This window comes from Mobula hypostoma, chromosome 1 (genome assembly GCF_963921235.1).
Source record: "Mobula hypostoma chromosome 1, sMobHyp1.1, whole genome shotgun sequence".
Lineage (NCBI taxonomy): Eukaryota > Metazoa > Chordata > Chondrichthyes > Myliobatiformes > Myliobatidae > Mobula > Mobula hypostoma.
In genome coordinates, this window is record NC_086097.1 from 162,295,912 (window position 1) to 162,318,464 (window position 22,553).

At 42.9% G+C, this 22,553-nt stretch overlaps 1 long non-coding RNA gene across 1 annotated transcript in view; it reads right to left on the minus strand.

The window, feature by feature from the left end:
- LOC134351820 (uncharacterized) overlaps nucleotides 1-19,116 on the minus strand; it is a 30,120-nt gene extending 11,004 nt beyond the window's left edge. The window contains exons 1-2 of the long non-coding RNA XR_010019269.1: nucleotides 19,001-19,116; nucleotides 4,115-4,211 (exon numbers count right to left, since the gene is read on the minus strand). This is a non-coding gene — a long non-coding RNA (uncharacterized LOC134351820). The remainder of the gene's footprint in view (nucleotides 1-4,114; nucleotides 4,212-19,000) is intronic.
- Between the last annotated feature and the right edge of the window lie 3,437 nt (nucleotides 19,117-22,553).

The window sequence follows — 22,553 nt, forward strand, 5'->3', positions numbered from 1 at the left end:
ACAGCTTATAGCCAACCATATTAGTGAGTCTGGAATTGCATACAGACAGACCAGATAAGTTTGACAGATTTCCATTTAAGAATGGATTGAGCTTTTATTCAGACCTATGATTATCATTACTAATATGAGTTTTATGAATTCCAGAAATATTTGATTAATTTATATTTCCCATGATGAAACTGAAATACATTTCTCTGGATCAGTTTCCAGAACTGAGGCTCTTGAGATCCTGAAACAAAGCCAATGGAAATCTCTGAGGCAAAAACAACATTATTCTTGGGTCACTGGGAGAACCTGAATTAGGGAAGAAACTGCATTTTCTACTGATTGTGCAACTTACAGATAACATCTTTTTACAATTTTATTTGAGTGGACCAGCAGTTGCTGGAAAACTTTCAGAATCAGAATATGTTGCGATACATTAAGTATACTATATAAGTATATTATATGCTGCCATACATTAAGTATACTATATATAATAAAAATATAAAAATTAAATAATTAGAGCCTACAGATCAAAAAAAAAACTGGAGGGGTAGTTTTCATGGGTTCATTGTCTGTTCAGATAGCTGATGGCAGAGGAGAAGAAGCTGTTCCTAAAGCATTGAGTGTCTTCAGGCTCCTGTACATCTTCCCTGATGGCAGTAATGGGAAGAGTGCGTTTCCTGGATGGTGACAGCCCTTCATGATGGATACTGCCTTCTTGAGAAATCACCTTTTGAAGATGTCCTCATTGGTGGGCATGCGCCTATGATGGCTAAACATACAATCCTCTCAAGCCTCTTACAATCTTGTGTATTGGTGCCCCCATACCAGACGGTGATGCAACCAGTCAGAATGCTCTTGCTGTTGTGACGAGAATACACATAAAATTAAGATGTTTGCTGGCCTGGGTTAGCATCAGTGACATCAGCAAGTGGTCTGCCACCTGTCCTCAGGGGAAGGAGAGATAAGGAACAATGGAGCAGCGTCTGGAGATGTGTAGTGAAGGGACGGGGGAGAGAGAGCTGTCTGGAGCGGCTCCCCCTTTGAACCCTGAACTGTTTGAAGTGATGGACAGACGATCTGGAGATGTGTAATGAAGGGACGGGAGAGAGAGAGCTGTCTGGAGCGGCTCCCCCTTTGAACCCTGAACTGTTTGAAGTGATGGACAGGCGATACCCCAGCAGGGGGATAAAAAGGGACAGGTTCGCTAAGGCAGGACACACGACACCCGAGGTAACGAGACCCTGGAAGCGGTGCGCCTCTCACGAGTCGGTGGGAAGTATCGGACAACGCACAGGGTGGAAAGGTACTATCAGCGGGAACCCGGTGTGTGTCCGCCCTTGCTTGGGTGCCGGGTTCACTGCAGAGGATCGACCGCATCTGGAGGAGGGGTCACAGTCGGTGACCTCAGGTGACATCACCAAGGACCTGCCCGAAAGCTACTTGTGAGCCATATCGCCGGTCTGTGAATGGAAGCCGTTTCTGAATGATCAGTCGTTCCCGTTCTCTCTCTCTCTCTCTCTCTCTCTCTCTCTCCCCCCACGCTGTCCATCGCCATGGCAATGATTACTGCGAACTGAACTAAATTGGACTGAACTTTTGTGTCACTTTGAAATTTGGTCATTTACCCCTAGACAACGATAGAGCTTGATTGATGCTGTTATCTTAATTCTGTGCACATGTGTGTTTATCATTGCTGAACTGTTGCATTTATTATCCTTTCGATTACTGTGTTGCTTGTTTCTTTAATAAAACTTTCTTAGTTCTAGTAATCCAGACTCCAACTGAGTGATCCATTTCTGCTGGTTTGGCAACCCAGTTACGGGGTACGTAACACTGTATACCTGTAGAAATTTTCCAGAGTCTTTGGTGACATACCAAGTCACCTCAAACTCCTAATGAAATATAGCCACTGCAATGCCTTCTTCATAATTGTATCAATATGTTAGGCCCAGCATAGATCTTCAGAGATGTTGGGACCCAGGATCTCAAAGCTACATAACCTTTCCACAGCTGAAACCTCAATGAGAACTGCCTGTGTGTTGTCCCAATCTCCCCTTCCTGAAGTCCATCATCAATTCCTTAGTCTTACTGATGTTGAATGTGTGGTTTTTGTCCAACACCACTCAACCTGCCACTCTGTCTCACTCCTGTATGCTTCTTTATAACCATCTGAGATTTTGCCAACAATAGTTGTGTCATCAGTGAAGATACAAGTTAAAACGCTTTCCAATGAAGCATTCTAACTGGTTGCATCGCTGTCTGGTATGGAAGGGCTATGCACAGAATCGGAAAAAGCTGCAGGAAGTTGTAAACTCAGCCAGCTCCATCATGGACACTAGTCTCCCCAGCATTAATACGTTTAAAAGGTGATGCCTCAAAAAGATGACATCCATCATTAAGGACCCCCATCACCCAGGAACGTGAAGACACGTACTCAATGTTTCAGGAACAGTTTCTTCCCCTCCACCATCATATTTCATAACGGGCAATAAATCCATGAACACTATCTCACTATTTTTTCCTCTGTTTTTGCACAATTAATTTCATTAAATTTTCTAATATATACTTATTGAGATTTATAGTTTTTATTACGTATTGCAATGTACTGCTGCCACAAAATGAGTTTCATGACATATGGTATGCCAGTGATATTAAACCTGATTCTGATTCTGATTTATAAATCACATTTGAGCTCTGCCTAGCCACACAGTAATAGATGTAGGGGAAGTAAATCAGTGGGCGAGGCACACATCATTGAGTTGCACCTATGTTAATTGTCAGTGAGGAGGAGATTTTATTTCCGATCTGCACTGACTGTGGTCTCTCAGAGAAGGTGTCAAGGATCCATTTGCAGAAGGAGGTACAGGTACCCAGGCAGAGGAGCAGGCTTTGAATTTTGCCACTGATGTATTAGGCTCTTCTCTTACCTAGGTACTTTCTGCCAAAATACTGATCAAAATAGTTGATGACTTTTCTGCTTATTTCGTAGGATACATTCCTAAAACATCTTTCTTCAAACGTATATTTTTAAATGGTAAAAAATAATCTTACTTACCAAGGAAAGCAAAGTGGAGAATAGAAAATATATGAATTCAGATACTATACAGGTAAAAGCAGAATAATATAGTAGTTTTTACTCAAGATACTCAAAATTGCTCCACCCTAGTATACCAATTTATGTTTTATGTTCCCTATATTTTCATAGTGTAGTCTTTTAGAATTAGATTAGCAATTTGGGGACAATATTTATTAATTTTAGTGAAATGGGAATTGTTAGGACAAATCAGATTGATTACTTTCAGTGAAAAGAAGTAGGGAAATATAAACTGATTGTTGTCAACCTCTAAGAAATAGAATAGATCACGTCTTGGATTAAAATATACAAAACTGCTGCTGCAGTTACATTGGTTAATCAACCAATTTAGTTTAATAAGTGGGTATTTGATTGTACACGTTAATTTAATACAAACATCTAAAACTATCTAAATTTCACTAAATGTTCATGTTTACATTTTGTATAAAAGGCACAAAGCATGGTTAAAAAATAAATTCTGCTACTTTCGAACTTGAAGTGAAATTCAATCTCAAAGTCTTTAATGGATCGGATCACTGGGTTTTAAATCATGGGATATATTTTGCTCCACTATTTTTAGTGAAAGAAGACACGAGTGTTCGTGCCTGTGTCTTGTCCTCATAAACACATCCATGTTTATCTAAAAAATATTTAATAAAATATATCTTATATTTTATATGGTGTTACTTCAACAAGCCCCAAAGAGCTCCTTCTGTCATAAATCCAGGAGTAAAATGTTAAATTCCAAATATTGAATATTTATATTAGCATTTGACATGTACAGTGAAGTGACTCAAGAGATTCAGAAGCACTGGTGTTTACTAAGTTTTTAAGACGTTGGAATGTTACACTTGGAGTCTTTCAATCCTTATATTAAGGATAATAAAGTATAAAGTATATTAAATTCACAAATTACTGAGAAAAAGTAAACCCCTTTGGAGAAAAAGAGGGAATTCCTGAAAAGCTATGAAATATATTATTGATTTTTAAATTCTTAAGCATGACAAGAATGACATTGAATTTAAGACAAAATTTTTTTAAAAAAACAATTACCTGTACTTATGCCGAGGCAAATGGCAAACAGAAGAAGCAGAACAACCTTCATTTTGCCTCACAGTTTGCGGAAGACCTCGTGGAAAGATGAATGTCCCTTATAAATGTTAGGAGGAAGTATTATTGGTAATTGTTGCTATGTGATTAGGATCAATTTTCATGACTAGAACTACTAAGCCATTTTAATGGCATAAACATGCTTAACAATGCTGGTTTTTCATTGCCTAGATATTAATCTTTCACTGTAATACACAGCAGGTGCTGTAAGATTTCGCCAATTGATGTGAATGTCAGTATATTGCATTTTGAATTTGACCATTTAGGTAAAAATCTATCAATGTTGTTCATAAAGTAATGTATACAGTATAGTCCAACATAGGTAACCCACCCACCACTGAGCACATCTACATGAAGCATTGTTGCAAGAAGGCAGCATCCATCATCAGGGACCACCACCACCCAGGACATGATTTCTTTTCACTGCTGCCAAAAGGAAGAAGGTACAGAAGCCTCAGGACTCACACCACCAGGTTCGGGAACAATTATTACCCCTCAACCTTCAGGCTCTTTCACCAAATGGGTCACTTCACTGGCCCCATCATTGAAATGTTCCCACAACCTATGGACTCACTTTCAAGGACGCTTCATCTCATGTTCTCAAAATTTATTGCGTATTTATTCATTATTATTTGTTTTCTTTTTGTAGTTGTACACTGGTTGAAGGCTAACAAATGGCTTAACACGAGGGGGCATAGTTTTAAGTTGCTTGGAAGTAGGTACAAGGGGGATGTTAGAGGTAAGTTTTTCACACAGAGAGTGGTGGGTGCGTGGAATGCACTGCCAGCGAAAGTGGTAGAGGCAGATACAATAGGGTCTTTTAAGAGCCTCTTAGATAGGTCCATGGAACCTAGAAAAATAGAGGGCTATGCAGTAGGGAAATTCTAGGCAACTTCCAGAGTAAGTTACATGGTTGGCACAACATTGTGGGCCAAAGGGCCTGTAATGTGCTGTAGATTTTCTATGTTCTATGTTCTATGAAGGCCCAAGTTGGTGCAGTCTTTCAATAATTTCTAACCATTTACCTTTCAGTACATGAAGGAAGATGGGGTGTCCAGGGAGGGATAGCCCTTCCGCTGAAGGGGATTCTTGTGTCCATTCTGGGGCAGCTTGCTCACCTTTGTTTTCCACCAGACACACAGCTCTCACCTATGGCACCAAGTAGCTGTTTGCATGCGACAGTAGCCCCAATCCAGTACACCACTTCGACAGGTGGGATAAAGAGGGTGCGGGTAGATGGAAGCCTCATACCCCTATGAGATGAGGACATACCTGTCTTAGCATGCAAAGTCAGCTCCAGCAGACTGGGCGGATGAGATCTATAGTGAGAGCCAACAGCCTGGAAGGTGACTCTACAACGCTCCATGGAAAGCAAAGGGCACGACAGGGCACAAATGAGGTTAATTCACTGCAATCAACGAAGACCCCAGCTGTGTCATTTGATCAAACCAATTGTCCCAGATTTCTGAGTTTGAGAGAGTGGAACTGTTCTAATACAATGGCATAACCACTTCAAAAAACTCTCCCGCACAAGTTTCCTGTCATCATTGGACATGATGGAAACCACCACCTGGAGAATTTGTATTTATCTAGTGCCTCCTATTAAGAATATCCTATCAAGAGGTATTCTTTATACTTCACAGGAAAATGTTTTGTGAAATTTATATACACCAAAACTGAAAATACCACAAATTACATGAGCGATCAGTAGTAATTTGTAGTAATTTATCACTTCTAATTCAGTAAAGCACTCCAAGGTACTTCATAGGAATGACAACAAACAAAATTTAACACAAGGCCATGGAAGGAGATATAGACCTGATGCAAGGTTTCAAACCGAAACTTTGACAATTCCTTTCCTCTTACAGATGCTACTTGACCTGCTGAGTTTCTCCAGCAGATTGTTTGTTGCTCCATATTCGGTAGTATGTAGACTGTAGCATTCTCAAAGTTCTTAGTAGCACTGAAACTATGAAGAAACCAACATGGAATCACATGAAGCAGGAGTAGGTCACTCAGACTTTCCAACCTTTTTCGCCATTTAGTAAGATTGTGGCTGAACCCTTTGTAACATTAACTCTGCATTCTCATCTCCCTAAGGTAATACTTCACCCCACTTTCCCAAAATAATATGGATAATTAAATCTGGGAACAAATAAATATCAAAGAGAGAAGAACTTTTCTTTAAAGTGCTATTGAAATGTACATAAGTATCAAAGTCAGTAAGTCATGTAGCAGCTGTAGAAACCTTTGCTTCGGCCACATTTGGAATACTCTGTGCAGTTCTGGTTGCCACTTTACAGGAAGGATGTGATGGCTTTGGAGAGGCTGCAGAATGTGGTCTGGATCAGAGATTACAAGCTATCTGGAGAGGTTAGATAAACTTACTCTGGAGCATCAGAAGCTGAGGGATGATCTGATAGAAGACTACACAAATATGAGAGGAATAGATGAAGTTAGTCTTTTCCCAGGGTGGAAGTGTTACATGCTAGAGGACACAGCTTTAAGGTGAGGGGAAAGTTTAAAGAGAACTATGAGGCAAGTTATGTTTTTTTTTCAGATACTGTTAGGTGCTGGGAATGGGCTGCCATGGGAAATGTCAGAACGTATAAGAGCATTTAAGAAGCATTTAGACAGACATATGAATAGACGAGGAACGGAAGGATACTGACCATCTGCAGGCAGATGGGATTAGTTTGAGATTGGCATCATTTTAGCACGGACATTATGCTGATGGGCCTGTTTCTATGTTCTGAATAACCTTCTTTAATGAACTGCTTAAGGTCAATTTCAGCTCTGCATTCATACGTTTTGCTGATTTGTCTGTCAGCAAAAAAAAAGTTGATTTTCCAAATGGAGCCATTTTTACATTGTAAAAGTGGGCCATGTTTTCAGGTTTGTGGACATGATTCGCAGTACTACCCCAGGACAAAGCAAAACTTCTCGTCCAGCTCTGGGTAAATGAAATTTGAGGAGTGGTCACCTGAATCACAATCAGGGATAGCTGAAGCAGCTGCGTATTCAAATAGACAGGCAGAGGAGGGATTTTCTGGCAGCACTTGAGGGTTTAGTGTCGGGAGTGAGAAGGGTTACACATTAGCATTCTATAGTGACATTCTTAGTTCTATTCCTGAAGGCAGCATTCTTGGCTTTTGTGATGAGAAAAAATAATTTTAGAAACTGTTTTGCATCTTTTAACCGATTTTGGCAATGGTGAACTTTTGAAGATGAAGTGTAGTTTTGATAGTTTATCTTTCAAACTTCTAGCTGAGATTGTCACTAACGTACTCCATAGTGAAACAGGGTTGCGGCCTCCTCTACATTGGAGGTATCAAACATAGACTTATTTATGTTGTAATTTACTTTTGTAATTTATAGTAATTGTATGTATTTGCACTACAAAACAACAAATGCCATGTCATATAAATCAGTGGTAATAAATCTGATCACAAACAACAGACCCAATCAGTTCCTCTCCACCACTACTCTCCTCATCTGGGAGAACTTGGCCTCACTCTCAATAATTTCTCCTTTGGTCTTCCCATTTCTTTCAAACAAAAGGTGCAGCTACAGGTGCTCACATGGGTCCCAGCTATGCCTGCCTTTTTGTCAGCTACGTGAAACAGTCTATATTCCAAGCCTTCACTGCTGCTATCCCCCCATCTATTCCTACGCTACATCGATGACCTCATTGGTGCTGCTTCCTGCATCCGTGTGAAGCTCGTCGACTTAGTCAACTTTGCCTCCAACTTCTACCCTGACTTCAAATTTACCTAGTCCATTGCTGACACCTCCCTCCTCTTTCTCAATCTCTTTGGCTCTATCTCTGGAGACAGCTTATCTATTGATGTCTATTATAAACTCACTGACTCTCACAGCAAGCTGGACTATATCTCACCCGATTGCTTGTAAAAACACCATCTCCTTCTCTCAATTCCTCTGTCTTCACCGCTTTTGCTCTCAGGATGAGGCTTTTCATTCCAAAACGAAAATGTCTTCCTTCTTCCAAGAAAGGTGCTTCTCTTCCTCCACCATCAACACTGCCCTCAACTGCATCTCTTTCATTTCACGCACATCTGCCCTCACCCCATCATCCTGCCAACCCACTAGGAATAGGGTTCCTCTTATCCTCAGCTATCACCCCACCAGCCTCCACATCCAGCACATAATTCTCTGTAACTTCCGCATCTCCAATAGGGTCCCACCACCAAGCACATCTTTTCCTCCCACCCCACTTTATGCTTTCCACAGCAATCACTCCCTATGTGATTCCCTTGTCCATTCATCCCTCCCCACTGATCTCCCTCCTGGTGCTTCTTCCTGCACACAGAACAAGTGCTACACCTGTCCCTACACCTCCTACCTCAGTACCATTCAGGGCCCCAAACAGTTCTTCCAGGTGAGGCAATACTTCACCTCTGAGTCTGTTGGGGGTCATCTACTGCATCTGGTGCTCCCAGGGTGGCCTCCTCTATATTGGTGTGACCCGACATAGATTGGGAGACCACTTTACCAAGCACTTACACTCCGTCCAGCAGAAAAAGTGGGATCTCCCAATGGCCACCCATTTTAATTCCACTTCCCATTCCCATTCTGACATGTCAACCCATGGCCTCTTCTACTGTCGTGGTGAGGCCACACTCAGGTTGGAGGAGCAACACCTTATATTCTTTCTGGATAGCCTCCAACCTGATGGCATGAACATCAATTTCTCACACTTCCGTTAATGTCTTTCCCCCGCTCCCCCACCTTCACCATTACCCAATTCCCTCTCTTACCTTATCTCTTATACCTGCCCATCACCTCCCTCTGGTGCTCCTCCCCCTTTTCCTTCTTCCATGGCCTTCTGCCCTCCCTCATCAGATTCCCCCTGTCTCCAGCCCTGTATCTCTTTCACCAATCAACTTCCCACCTCTTTACTTCATCCCTCCCCCTCCCGGCTTCACCTATCACCTTCTTATTCTGAATCCTCATCTTTTTCTCTCCAGTCCTGTTGAAGGGTCTCAGCCCAAAACGTTAACTGCACTCTTTTCCATAGTTGCTGTCTGGCCTGCTGAGTACCTCCAGCATTTTGTGTGTGTTGTCTGTGATAATAAATCTGAATCTGATTCTGGAAGACTAGGCGATCTTGAGTGCATGTCATTTTAACTCTCCTACCCATTCCCACTGACCTGTCTGTACTCAGCCTACTTCATTGCTAAGGAGAGGCCAAACACAGAATGGAAAAACAATATTTCATACATATTCTGCTTCAGTAGCTTACAACCCAATAGTATGAACACCAAATTCTCCAGTTTCAGAAAGCCCACAGCATCACTGTTCTCCCGCACACGTACAGCTGTCCAAATAGGTTTCTTCTCCTTTTGTTCATTTTTCCCATCCCATTCCTTCCTCCTGTTCCATCCCCGGTTCCATTTGCTTGTCACCCACTCCTCATCTGGTTCCATCTATAGGCTGTCTGCCGCTAAAAAAAAAATTTCATTTGCTAAATGAGGAAGTTTATGCATCGTGTTGTAGTTACAGATGCTATTCTTGTTGGTATTAAGTATAAAATTAGGGGGTAATTCAATATTCAGACTAAATTTTATGCTTTAATTTATAAGCTGCATACTTTGCTTTCTTCAGGCCCTCAACACTGTGTCTCCCACATCAAACTAATAACTTGTATTATATGTTAGAGACAACCTGTTCATTGTTTAGTCAGAGTTATCATAACAGGTACAAGTCAATTTCCTGTTATGGAGTTTGAGAGCATTTCACAACAAAGAAAATGAATGGAGTAATTAGAGTCCAATTACTCTAATGTATGTGGGGGTAAATTTTTTAAAAGATTGTGAAAATAACAATCACAATTTTGAAAAGTATCAATAGAGGATAGTAAGGAATTATTAAGAGAAGATTCAACCAGATGAAATTGATTGAATCACAGGGAAGGTTGATGAGTCTGCTATGTTTCATGCACTGAGAGATTACAAAAACAATTCTAACTGAAGCACAATTTACATCTAAAAGAGCAGTTGAAATTGCTGTATCAATGAAAACAGCAGAGAGACACACAATTGAGTAGCAGACAGGAATGAAAGTGTGTGTGAACAAAATTGCAATGTCTAAGCAGAAACCTGCCTGGCCAAACAAATTGTATTACTGTTGTGGCAGGGGCTCGCATTCAACAGATCAATGCAGATTTAAGGGTGAAATTTGCAGAAAATACAACAAAGTAGAACACAAAAGGAAAGACAACAACTGGGCTGCAAGATGAAGACAGGAGGGTATGGAACTCAGGGGGGTGTATCTGGGACACCAGGTAGCACTGTTGAGCCCTCTAGAGACGTGGGCTTATCAACGAAACGTCAAAGAAGGAGGGTGCCCACCTGATAACGTACCTACCCTCCCTCACTCCAAACCCACTGACAACATCAGGAGTGCCAACTTACCATAGGGATTGAAACATCAAGTTCCAGTAGCTCTACTAACACATGCACACAGCATGGCCAGCAGATAAAAATAAATGGACTGCATAGAGAAGAGAAAAAAATTAAAAGTCAAGTTGCAGTTTCAAAAATGGTATTAAACTGCACACTGTTAATTTAAAAAATCTGATAATGATGAGAGGGATACAGAACTATATAGCCTTGAGATTTACAATGTGAATACTAGCAATAGACAAGCAATATGGTTATACCAGAAGTGAACCAGAAATTAATTAAAATGGAAATGGACACTTGCTCAGTTGTTTCAGTCATTCCAACAAAATGAGTTTGAACATCATTTCAAAGATTTCAAACTGAAGCCTGTAGACATCCAACTAAAAACTTATACTGAAGAACAGAAGCTCCTGTGAGACATTCGTAACAATACAACCAACAAGCGACATTGAGCTTATATGTGGTAAAAACAGAAGGAACAGCATTGTGGGGGTGTGACTGGCTGAGACAACTACAACTTGATTGAGATTCTTCCACAATGTCTATCTTTGATATCTCATTTTTTCCTTTTCAGGATGTAAGGGGTTCTTTTGAAGATCCTAACCTGGAATTACACTCTGAATTCGGTACCTTGCGGGAATGGGATCCACTCTCAAGACCTCACAACCAGCCGCTTTTTGTTATCCCAAGGATGCAGCCTGGAAGACAAGCATGCCTTCAGGATTTCAGGATTTCATGGCTCTGGGAACATGCTAATTCTAGGCCAGTGCACCTGACTGAAGCATCATGGGAGAACACGGAACACTGGGAGCAGCAAGTTAGCTGCCAGGGTTTGTTTGCCCAGAGAGTGCCAACCCTCCGGGCGCAGAGCTTGGAAAAAACACACAGACTTTTAACGTCATAAATCAGCGAGTTGTTTTGTTATGTCTCCCCTCGTGCTGTGAAATGGAGACGCCTCTTTTTCACTTATTAGGAAGAGAGAGAGCCTGTGGCATGTCAAATTACTGAGACATTATTAGATTTTGGAGTTCGAGTCTGTGCCTTTACTGAAGCTTTGCTGCATGCTTGAGTGCTCGGTGGAAGGTGCTGATGCTTTTTTTCTGGTGAGAGTGGGGGGGGGAGGTGGTTGTTTGCTGCTGCTTGTGCATGGGAGGGAGAGTCGGGGGGGGTATTTGAGGTTTTAACTGTCATTCATTCTTTGGGGCACTCCTCTGCTTTTGTGATGTCTGTGAAGAAAAAGAATTTTGGGATGTATATTGTATACATGAACATTCCCCAAGAGAGGCCAAGACAGGTGTTGATGTCAGCTCTGTGTCCCTTACTGCAAAGCATATTCGACCAAGGAAGGACCATGCTGCTCAGAGGAATTGCGAAAGTGAAGAAATCAGTGGTCTGACTACAACAGTTTTTGTAGGCAACATATCTGAGAAAGCTTCTCAAACAACAGGAATTCTGCAGATGCTGGAATTTCAAGCAACACACATCAAAGTTGCTGGTGAACACAGCAAGCCAGGCAGCATCTCTAGGAAGAGGTACAGTCGACGTTTCAGGCCGAGACCCTTCGTCAGGACTGGGAAAGCTTCTGATATGTTAATCAGGCAGTTACTTGTGAGATGTGGCTTGGCTTTAAGGAGGAAGGCACTTCAAGGAGCCTCAGGAAAGTTGCAAGCATTCGGCTTTTGTGAGTATAAAGAACCAGAACCTACTCTGCGTGCATTAATATTATTGCATAAACTTCAAGTGGGAGACAAAAAGCTGCTTGTAAAAATAGATTCAAAGACCAAAGCCCAGCTGGATGAATGAAAGGCCGAAAAGAAAGGGGTCAACGGAGATATGAAAACAGAGGATTTGTCAGATGATGAAGCAACCAAGAGGAGAGATCTGATCATAAAGGAAGCAATAGAGGGATTAATAAGAGAATACTGCGGGCAGCTAAACACTCCTTCCCAAAATCAAGATGCACAAACTAAAAGTAGAAAGAGGAAAAAAGAAGAAAAGACTTCCAACACCACACTCTCATCCTCCTTGTCAGGAAAGACATTATTCCACAAGAGTAAGAAAGTCTCGATAGCAATTAAATCTTTAGGCCAGAATGGGACAATGAAAAAATGTATTATGCTGTGTATGTCTGTATATAATAGTTCTATTGTATAATATACTGTGTATCTAATTGAGATGCATTCTCTATTGAATTGGAGTTTATAGCTAAGCATAGAAGAATGTTGTGTATTTAATATTTCAGTAAAATTTCAGTATTCTTATATATATTGGTTGATTAAGCATTCTTGTTCATTTAAATACAGGTCGACCTTCACTAATCTGACTACCTGTAATCCAGTTCCTTCAATAATCTGGCACCAATTATGCTTAATGTGATCCTTCTATAATTCAGCATTTTCACTAATCTGGCACTCCTCAAGTCCCCATGGTGCCAGATTAGTGAAGGTCGACCTGTAATTCATTATGGATTATATGTATAAACACATGAACTGCATATCTCATCACGCTACCACGTGATAAGTGCACGCCTCACTTAAAGTAAACATGAAGTCAGACTCACATTTCGGGCTCCTTCATCTTTCTTTGAATTAGTTTGATGTTTTAAAGTTACAAAACATAACAGAAAACAGCTGTGAAGCTGTGATGGAGTTTATTCCTAACTCACCTCACCCATCAAAAGGTTTCCAACACAAAAATTACCCGATTATTCCTTTGTTCTGTTTTATGTTCATCGTTGAAGCCTCGGCTCATCACCCAATCCCAATCCCATATGATCAAATGTTGTGTGGCATCTTATCTAAGTGCTCTTAAAGATTAAATTTACAAAATCAAATGGTTCACCCTTATCTATTCTGTTTGTTACAACCTCAAAAATCTCAATAATTTGTCAAACATGATTTCTTTCATAAAGCCATGTTGACTCTGTGTCACATTAATGTAATTTCCTGTACATAAGTATCAAAGGAAAATGAAATAGTTGTTACTCTGGATCTGATGCAGTTTAAAAAAACTCAAAAGATAAAGGACACAATAATAATTTAAAACCCTCAATAAATATTGATACAGATGATAGCTTCTATACATAGATTGATTGTATGTCCATAAAGTGATGCTAGGCTGTACGTAAAGTGACTGACAGGAAATAATAAAATAGTGGTTGAGTTAGTGGGTGGAGGTGTTGATCAGCCTTACTACTTGGGGACAGTAACTGTTTTTGAGTCTGGTGGTCCTGGCGTAGTTACAATGTTGCCTCTTTCCTGATGGGAGTGGGGCAAACAGTCCACAACTTTAATGATGTGATTGTTCCTTTCCTGGCACCTTTCTGTGTAAATGTCCTTGAAGGCGGGTAGGCTGGTGGCAATGATATGTTGGGTAGTTTTGACTACCTATTGTAGAGCCCTCCTGTCCACTGCAGTGCGGTTTCCATACCAAGCAGTAATGCAAATTGTCTGTATATTTTCAACTGCACATCTGTAGAGTAACATGAGTATAGGTGTGGCAATCCAAACTGTATGCTGTACTCCAGCTGTGGTGTAACCAATACTTTACAAAGCAGTATCATAACTGATCAGCTTTTGTGTTCTATGCCTCAGCTAAAGGGTCAAGTATTCCATTCGCTTCTTGACAACCTTAGCTATCTCTGCACTTGGATATGTACACCGAGGTTCCTCTGATCCTTAATGATCTCAAAGGCTGTACCATTCATTGTAAATGTTCTGACCTTATTAGTTCTCCCAAAATGCATTACCTTGCATTTATCAGGATTAAATTCCATATGCCCATTTTAATAACTGATCAACATCATCTTGTAGCCTATGATGATCCTCCTTACCACCATAGAAACCATAGAAACTACAGCACAGAAACAGGCCTTTTGGCCCTTCTTGTCACTACCAATTTTCATGTCATCTGCAAACCTACTAATAATGCCTCCTACACTTACATGCAAATAGGTAATGCATATAACAAACGGTAAGGTGACCAGCATTGATACTAGTAATACAATTACCACCAGTTACGGGCTTCCAGTCACAAAAGCAACCCTCTCCCATCTGTTTCCTATTACCAGGACAATTCTGGATCCAATTTTCCAACTTGTCCTGGATCCCTGTGCTCAAAAATTTTGGACCAGTCTCCCATGTGAAACCTTGGCAAGGTCCTCACTAAAGTCTATGTAAGCTGTATCAACCACAAAATTTATTTCAATCTATTTCAAAGGTTTATTTATTATCAAAGTATACAACTCTGAAATTCTTCTCCAGATAGCCATGAAACCAGGAAAGAAAAGAACGGCAGCACAATCTTCAACCCCCAAATCCCTCCTCCCCACACAGGTATGTTATGTAGGACGAGATGTTAATATCTCTTATTTGCACTCCTGAGACATGCTGCCTAGACTCTGTGGGGTGCTCAAGTGAGTGGTGGCATCTTCTGGGTTATCAAGTGGGCGCCCTCTTTCCTCAGTGTTTTCTCAAGCCCATGACACCTCCAGAGGGTTCAGCAGTGAATCCCGGCAACCTGGGCTTACCCCCTAGATGCCTCTCACTCACTTGGGGGCCCAGATGGAATCCTTCCTCTTCATCCAGAGCCACTGACCACCCTTTTCAGCAGCTCTGGAGAGGTCTTTGACTGCTTGTCGGTGTGTCTTCCCTCACACTCCCAACTCCCGGAGTAGCCTTGATGTTGATGTGGCTACAAATCCTCTGCAGCCTACTTCGACCGGTCAGACCCTTGCTCTCCAGCCACGTTGTTGCACATCGGCTGAAAGCTCAGCATACCTCAGCTTCTTGCGCTCGTAGGCCTCCTCCACTGCATCCTCCCAGGGAACTGTAAGCTCAATGATGTAAACGAGATGCAGTGAGGCCGACCATAGCACAAGGTCTGGTCTGAGGTTGGTTTCCGCAATTTCAGTTGGGAAGCAGATCCTCTGGCCTAAGTCTGCCACCGTCTTCCAATCACGTGCCCCACCTAGCCACCCGGTGTCTGATCTCGATGTATCGAGTCTGGCTTGACCCTCACCTTCCCGGACAAATGCTGTTAACAACCAGCGGGATGAAGGGGGAGGGAGAGTGTTGACACTCATCCGCCGACTTTCCAGCACTGCTGCAAGACACCGTAGCACCTGGTTGTGTCACCAGGTGTATCAGCCTTGAGTAAGGCTGGTCTTGCAGCCCACCAGAATGTGTTTTCGTGTTGCTGAAGTCGGGCAGAGAGAGCATGTGGGGTCCTCTCCATACCACTGGCTGAGATTCATGGGAGACGGCAAGACATCGTAGGCAGCCCTGATGGTGAAGCTTGCTCTGAATGTCCCCATCTCCCACAGCTCTTTCCAGGAGATCTTTCTTTTCTCCACTCCCTCCCATCTCATCCATTGCCCTTGCCTTGCCTGAGCGACGGCCTTTGCGCACCTTGCCGCCTCCTCCTGCCGACCTATCTCCTGCATCACGAACCTGGGTCTCTGAGATGGAACAGCTTTGTTCCAGGCTGGTGTACTGTCCCCAAGGCCAAGACCGCTCCTCCCTTGCTGCACTCGGCCTACGATGTCCCTGTGCTTGAGTGCTGCCTGTGCTTGCTTGGTTGTTTCTGATGGAGTCCATTTCCTCCCAGTATCCAGGATGTGGGCAGCTTGTGCTACAAATGGATCACTCACCTCTGTTAACATCATCTCCAGTCTTACTTTGGCGCACTTGTACTCCTCTGAAAGACTGGAAATGGGTAGCTCTAGGACTCCTTTGCCGTAGAGTCCTATGCTGCTGAGGCACCTGGGAAGACCAAGCCACTTCCTTACGTATGAGCTGATTAGTCTCTCCAGCTTTTCCACCCTTGAGATTGGAACTTCATACAGGGTTAGTGGCCACATGAGGCGTGGAAAGAGCCCAGACTGCATACACCAGAGCTTCAACTTGCCAGGGAGTGTGGATCTGTCAATGCTCTCGAGGCCACTGACGGCATCCTTCCTGAGCTGATCTACCTGCTCTGTGTCTTTGAGGGATGCGTTATACCACCGACCTAGGCTTTTCACAGGCTTCTTGAAAACTGTTGGAATCGTCTCACCGCCCATGTAGAAGCATTGGTCTACCAGCTTCCCCTTGACGACAGAGATGCTTCTGGACTTGCTTGGCTTGATATTCAGCTGAACCTGCTCGATGTTCTCTTGAAGCTTTTCTCAACAGGCATACAGTGCAAGCCTTGGTCGTGGTGAGTGTCGTGAGATCATCCATGTATGTTCTAATAGGCGGCAGCCTCAGGCCAGGTCTTATGCGCTGTCCTCCAACCACCCATCGAGATGCTCTAATGATCACCTATGATCATGGTGAAGGCTAGTGGGGAGATGGTACAACCGACCATGATTCCCACTTCCAGATGTTGCCACACTGTGTTGTCAAACATAGCTGCATGTCCTGGAAGTAGGCCTTAACAAGGTGTGTAAGGGCCACTGGGACCCTGAAGAAGTTGAAAGCAGTCCAGAGGAGGTTACGAGGGACTGAGCCGAAGGCGTTGGCGAGGTCCAGGAACACCATGTGAAGATCAGTGCCCTCCTTCTTGGTGACCTGGATCTGATGCCAGATGGTGCAAGCGTGTTCCAGACAGCCAGAGAAGCCCGAGATCCCTGCTTTCTGGATTGAGGTATCAATCAGATGGTTTCTTTGCAGATATCTTGACAGCCTGTGAGCCACCACACTAAAGAACATTTTGCCCTAGACATTTAGGAGACTAATCTGGCAGAACTGACTGATTTCTGATGAACCCTTTTCCTTTGGGATCAGGATTCCTTCGGCTCTCTACCAGGATAGTGGTATCTCCTGCTTACGCCATACCACCTTCATGAGCCCCCAGAGGAACCGCAGGACACCTGGTGCATTTTTGTAGAGCCTGTATGGCACTCCATTGAGACCTGGGGCTGATACAGACCTTGCTCTATGCACAATTTTCTCCACCTCACTCCATCTAGGTGGGCTGATATCTAGTTGGTGTTCCAGTGGATGGATTGGTGACAAGTCAGGTGGGAGGGTGATCTCTTTGTGGCGTCTCCTCAGTGTCGCGAGCCTGCTCCGGATGTCTGCTTGCAACAGGTTTATGCCTACCTCCTCTTCCTCTGTGGTCTTCCTCCATTGTTTCTTCAGCTGCCTCCTCTCTCTGACTAGACGATCTATTTCCTTCTGCCCCCTGGACTTAGTGGGGATCGTCGATGTAGTTTTCCTCCTCTCTAGCACTCCAAAACGTTCCACTCCATAGCTATAGATTAATTCCCCCATTCTTTCCAACTTCTTCATAGTGGTGCCTCTGAGCATCCCTAAGATTTTGGAGAGGTCAGTATTGACCTCCTCCCACATTGGCTTCTCGCAGGATTTTGGCCACTTGATCAATGGCTTTCACCCCTGGATCTTCTTTTCCATTGCAGGTCGTAATGGGCTGGGTTCGGGTTGCTCTCCTGTGCCGTGCTGTTCCTCCGCTGGGATGGGGTATTGATGTCCTGCACACTTTGGGTTTTGTCCTGCTGCTGAACTTCAGTTGACTGACTCGACCTGCTTCTCAAAAAGTAGCTGTCGATGCGAGGTCCCTGTTGCCCCTTCTTCAGGCATCCTTTCCTGCCCTGATGTATTTTCAGCCTATAGTGGAAGTAACCTTTGCCCAGCCACATATGCAACTCTGGAGCTTGTGTCCTGCTGCCTCTGTTGCAACCTCAGGTATGCTGATCATCCAACGCATTGAATGTTCCGTTACTGTATCAGTTGCCGGGTTGTCTACTTCCGCCCCCACTCTCGCTGACTCAGGGGGTATCTTCTCCTTACAAGTTTTCATAGCCAAGGATGGGTGGACCCATGCACTTTTGCGTGCTGGGTCCCGCTGCTGCGGGTAGCTAGCCCGCGGAAGCCCTAGTGGGGTCCGTTCCCTCCTGCCAGCTGTCTTTCCATGCTGTCACAAGGTCTTTCCCTAGTTGTCAGCTGCTCTTTCACAGCAGTCACTGGTTCACCAGATGATCAGGTATGTTATGTAGGACTAGATGTTAAACAAACAAACAAAAACAGAACACTCATATCGACCCCCAAATTCCCCATCCCCGCACACACAAACACTAGAAAGAACAGGTGAAAAACACAGAATATAAAAACCTATGAGACTGAAAAAAATTCTATAGCCCAAGTCCATATCCAAAATGCAGAAAAACTGGGTAACATTCTCCGGGCCCAGCGACAGGCCTTTCCCTCTCCATAGCAGAGCGATTCCCACCAGCAATCAAAATGCAGCCTCCCCTCTCCATAGCAAAGCAATCCCATCAGTGATCAAAAGGCAGTCTCCCCTCTCCATAGCAAAGCAATCCATCAGTGATCAAAAGGCAGTCTTCCCTCTCTGTAGCAGAACGATCCCACCAGCGATCAAAATGCAGACAGCCAGCACTTACCTTCTGCATTGCCTCAATAATTCAATCTCTGTCTAGGTTCGCGCGTGCTGCCTCTGCCTCCTCTCAGAGACTGCAGAGTGCTGTAACACCCAAACGATCTCCAAATTGCAAATCACAGGCTCCAACAGTTCCAGAATCATATTCAAGATGAAAAACAAATGTAAAAGAAATAAAAGAAGTGAAATTTATGGTTTTATGATCTATGATATTTCACTCACAGTATTTCTTAATATAGAAAATAAAAATTAATGTCTTCCAATCACATGTAGCAAGCAAAAGTAATTATAAAAAAATCTGTCATGGCCCAGCAATATCTTCCTGTGCCTCACATGGTAGCCATCAGGCCCTGGGGATTCTAGATTCAAGTTTATTTTTCACGTGTACATCTAAGCATATAGTGAAATGTGTCACAAACACGAGAAAGTCTGCAGATGCTGTAAAATCCAAGCAAATGCAGTTCCTCCAGCATTTTGTGTGTGTTGCTTGGTTTTCCAACATCTGCAGATTTTCTCAAGTTTGTGATTCCACTAATGCACTGCCAAGTTTCTTCCAGGGATGCCTGCCCTGAAGAAGTTTAAATCTTCCCTTCGACAGGAGTTCAGGAAAATCCTTTCTCACTGCTCCGCCTCTGTGATCTCTGCTGCCCTGACTTTTCGACCATGTCCCACCACCACAGCCACGTTTCCTTCCTGGGAATATGTCTTCATCACATCTTATGCCAGGTGCTATGCTGTCTGGCCTGCTGAATTCCTCCAGCATTTTGTGTGTTTTTTGTTCTTTCTGTCCAGTGCGCATGTGTGTGTAGCTCCCCCGCCATACGCCGCGGTAGAAAAGACCAGAAGTAAAACCCTGCAACCCGGAAGCAACCTCTTTTTACAAACAGCTTTCCGTAGCAGGAGTATTGCTATATTACCATTATCATAATTTATATTAACTTATCTTTAAAATGCTCACATTACAACACTTCTCCCCCTTTAAATTCCACTTAAGTTAAGGGTTAATGAAACATTAAGACAGAGGATTATCAACTTAGAAAACAGAAACAGAAGAAATAATCTATGTATTCTGGGTTTTAAAGAGTCATTGGAAGGCAATCAGCCTTCGGAATTTTTTGCAAACCTTTTGGCTAATTTATTTCCGAATATTTTTAAATCTCCACCTAAAATAGACCGAGCTCATAGATTGCCTGTACTAAGACCTCCTCCAGGAGGACGACCCCGCTTAGTGATAATTTGTCTTACGACTTTCAAACAAAGGAACTCTTAATTTGTGAATCTCATCAGAAAGGTATGATTGATTATGAAGATCAGAAGTTCAGAATTTTGGAAGATTTTTCACCTGAGGTGTTGAATGAATGCTTCAAGTTTTAAAAAGTCATGTTTGAGCTATATAATAAAGGTTTTAAACCCTCTCTTCGTTACCCCGCTCATCTTCAAATCATTTTGAAAAATGGCTCTCACAGATGGTTCAGTTCAACCGAAGAAGTGCAGGATTTCTTGAGTGCCAAATCAATTTCAGAAGTTTAACTGTTCAATGAATCTTTACACAAATTTATGTTGCGTCTGCCTGATGGATCCTTTTTTTAGGATCAGCAGTCTAACTGTTCATTACTTTCTTTTATGAACAATTGTTTTTTTTAACTTTTGGTATACCTTTGTATCTAATTTTTTTTTGTAATTTTATTTCCTTGTTTAGAAAATTAAGGATTTAATATTAGTGAGTTTTCTTTGAGTCAATACTTTCTAAGTTAATATGTTTTGAACTTCCATATTTCTTTCTTATATTTTTATACTATAATTTTTTATGAGGTTTTTTTAATATGTTTAATTTTGCTCTTTTTTTTGTTGTGTCTTGTTGGAACGCAGTTTTGCCTTGAAAATTTTTATGGGGAGCTCAACCGGTAGATTGTTTTGGGAGGGAATGGTAGGTTTAGCTGTCGACTGCCCTTTGGTCGATTTTCTCTCTTTGAGTGTTACACGGTGGGTGTTAATGGCGGTCCCAAATGCAAGACACAGACACTGAAGTTCTCGGAACAGGACTAGGTTTATCAAGGAAGCAAAGGAAGAAACGACACTGGACATGGACACAGGCCCTAGACTAGACAGGGACACAGGGCCTGGGCTAGGACTTGGACTAGGAATGCAGGACCTGGATGTGGAACTAGGAACCAGGAGCCTAGACTAGAAACTCAGAACTCCGGAACCAGAGTCTGGACAAGGACCCGGAACCTGGGTCTTGGTTGGGACTAAGAACCTGGGTCTAGGCTAGGACTTGGGACTAGGATCTTGGCAAGGACAGTACATGGCTACAGGACAGGATGAGGAATCTCCAGCGCAGGACAAGGAACCTCCAGGGTAGGACGAAGAACCTCCAGGGCAGGACGAGGCTCTTGGACTAGGTTTGGCTTGGCTCTTGGACTTGGCTTGGTTAGGCTCTTGGGTACTGAGCCGGGAGTCCTCCTTGGAGCGCAGGGCCGGGATGACTGCCGAGGTAAACTGCCAAGGATTCGGATGGGGACGATCCAGCACAGGACAAGGAATCTCCAGCACCAGGCTGGGCGAGGACACAAAGCTCAGACTTGGATAGGGCTGGAACATGGCACCTAGACTTGGTCTTGGAGCACAGAGCCTTGGACTTGAGCACAGAAACACAGAGCCTTGGACTTGAGCACAGGAGCACAGGAACACAGAACACAGAGCCGGGACCCCTCCTTGGGGAGTACAGGACGTAGGGCTGGGACTCGTACACAGAACACGGACACTAAACACGGGGACACAAAGAGACGGTTCCAAACTCAGCGATAGATAGTTCCTTCTCTTGGCGTGGCGAGGCTCCAGTTTCACTCCGGCGGTTGAACTTGATGGGGATACTGACGAGGTTGCAGGAGGAGGTTCAGAAGGGAAGGGAACAGTCCAGCAGGGAATCCTTGGTTTGAGAGGTATTTATGTGCCAGCCCACAATGAGAATCAGGTGTCTCAATTAAGGTGCCCAATGGAACAAGGGACTTCATGGAGTGGACCATGGTGGCGGGGTGGGGTGGGGAGTGGTTTTCTTTTTTTCTATCAGCTGTTTGTTTCTCTTAGCTTCATTTGTTGCTTGGTTACTTTTTCTTAAAGCTCATTGTTTGGATTTAATATATATTCCAGTGGTTTTTATTCAAACATTTCCTTTAAGCAATGTTTAAAATGAACCACATTTTTAATTTACTTAGTTTTAATGTGAAAGGATTAAACCATCCTGTGAAATGTAATAAGATACTTAATTATATTAAAAAATTGAATGTCTCAATTTTTTTTTACAAGAAACACATCTTCATAAATGTGATAATTTACGTCTTTTCAGCCGTTGGAAGGGTTTTTCTTTCCATTCTTCCTTTCAGGCCAAGGCAAGAGGAGTTTCGATTCTTATAGAAAATTCAGTTTCTTTCGTTCAACATAATGTAGTGTCTGATACCAATGGGCGTTTTATTATAGTCTCAGGGAAATAATAAATTAATGGTTTTTGCTAATTTGTATGCCCCGAATATAGATGATCCAGGCTTTTTTGAATGTTT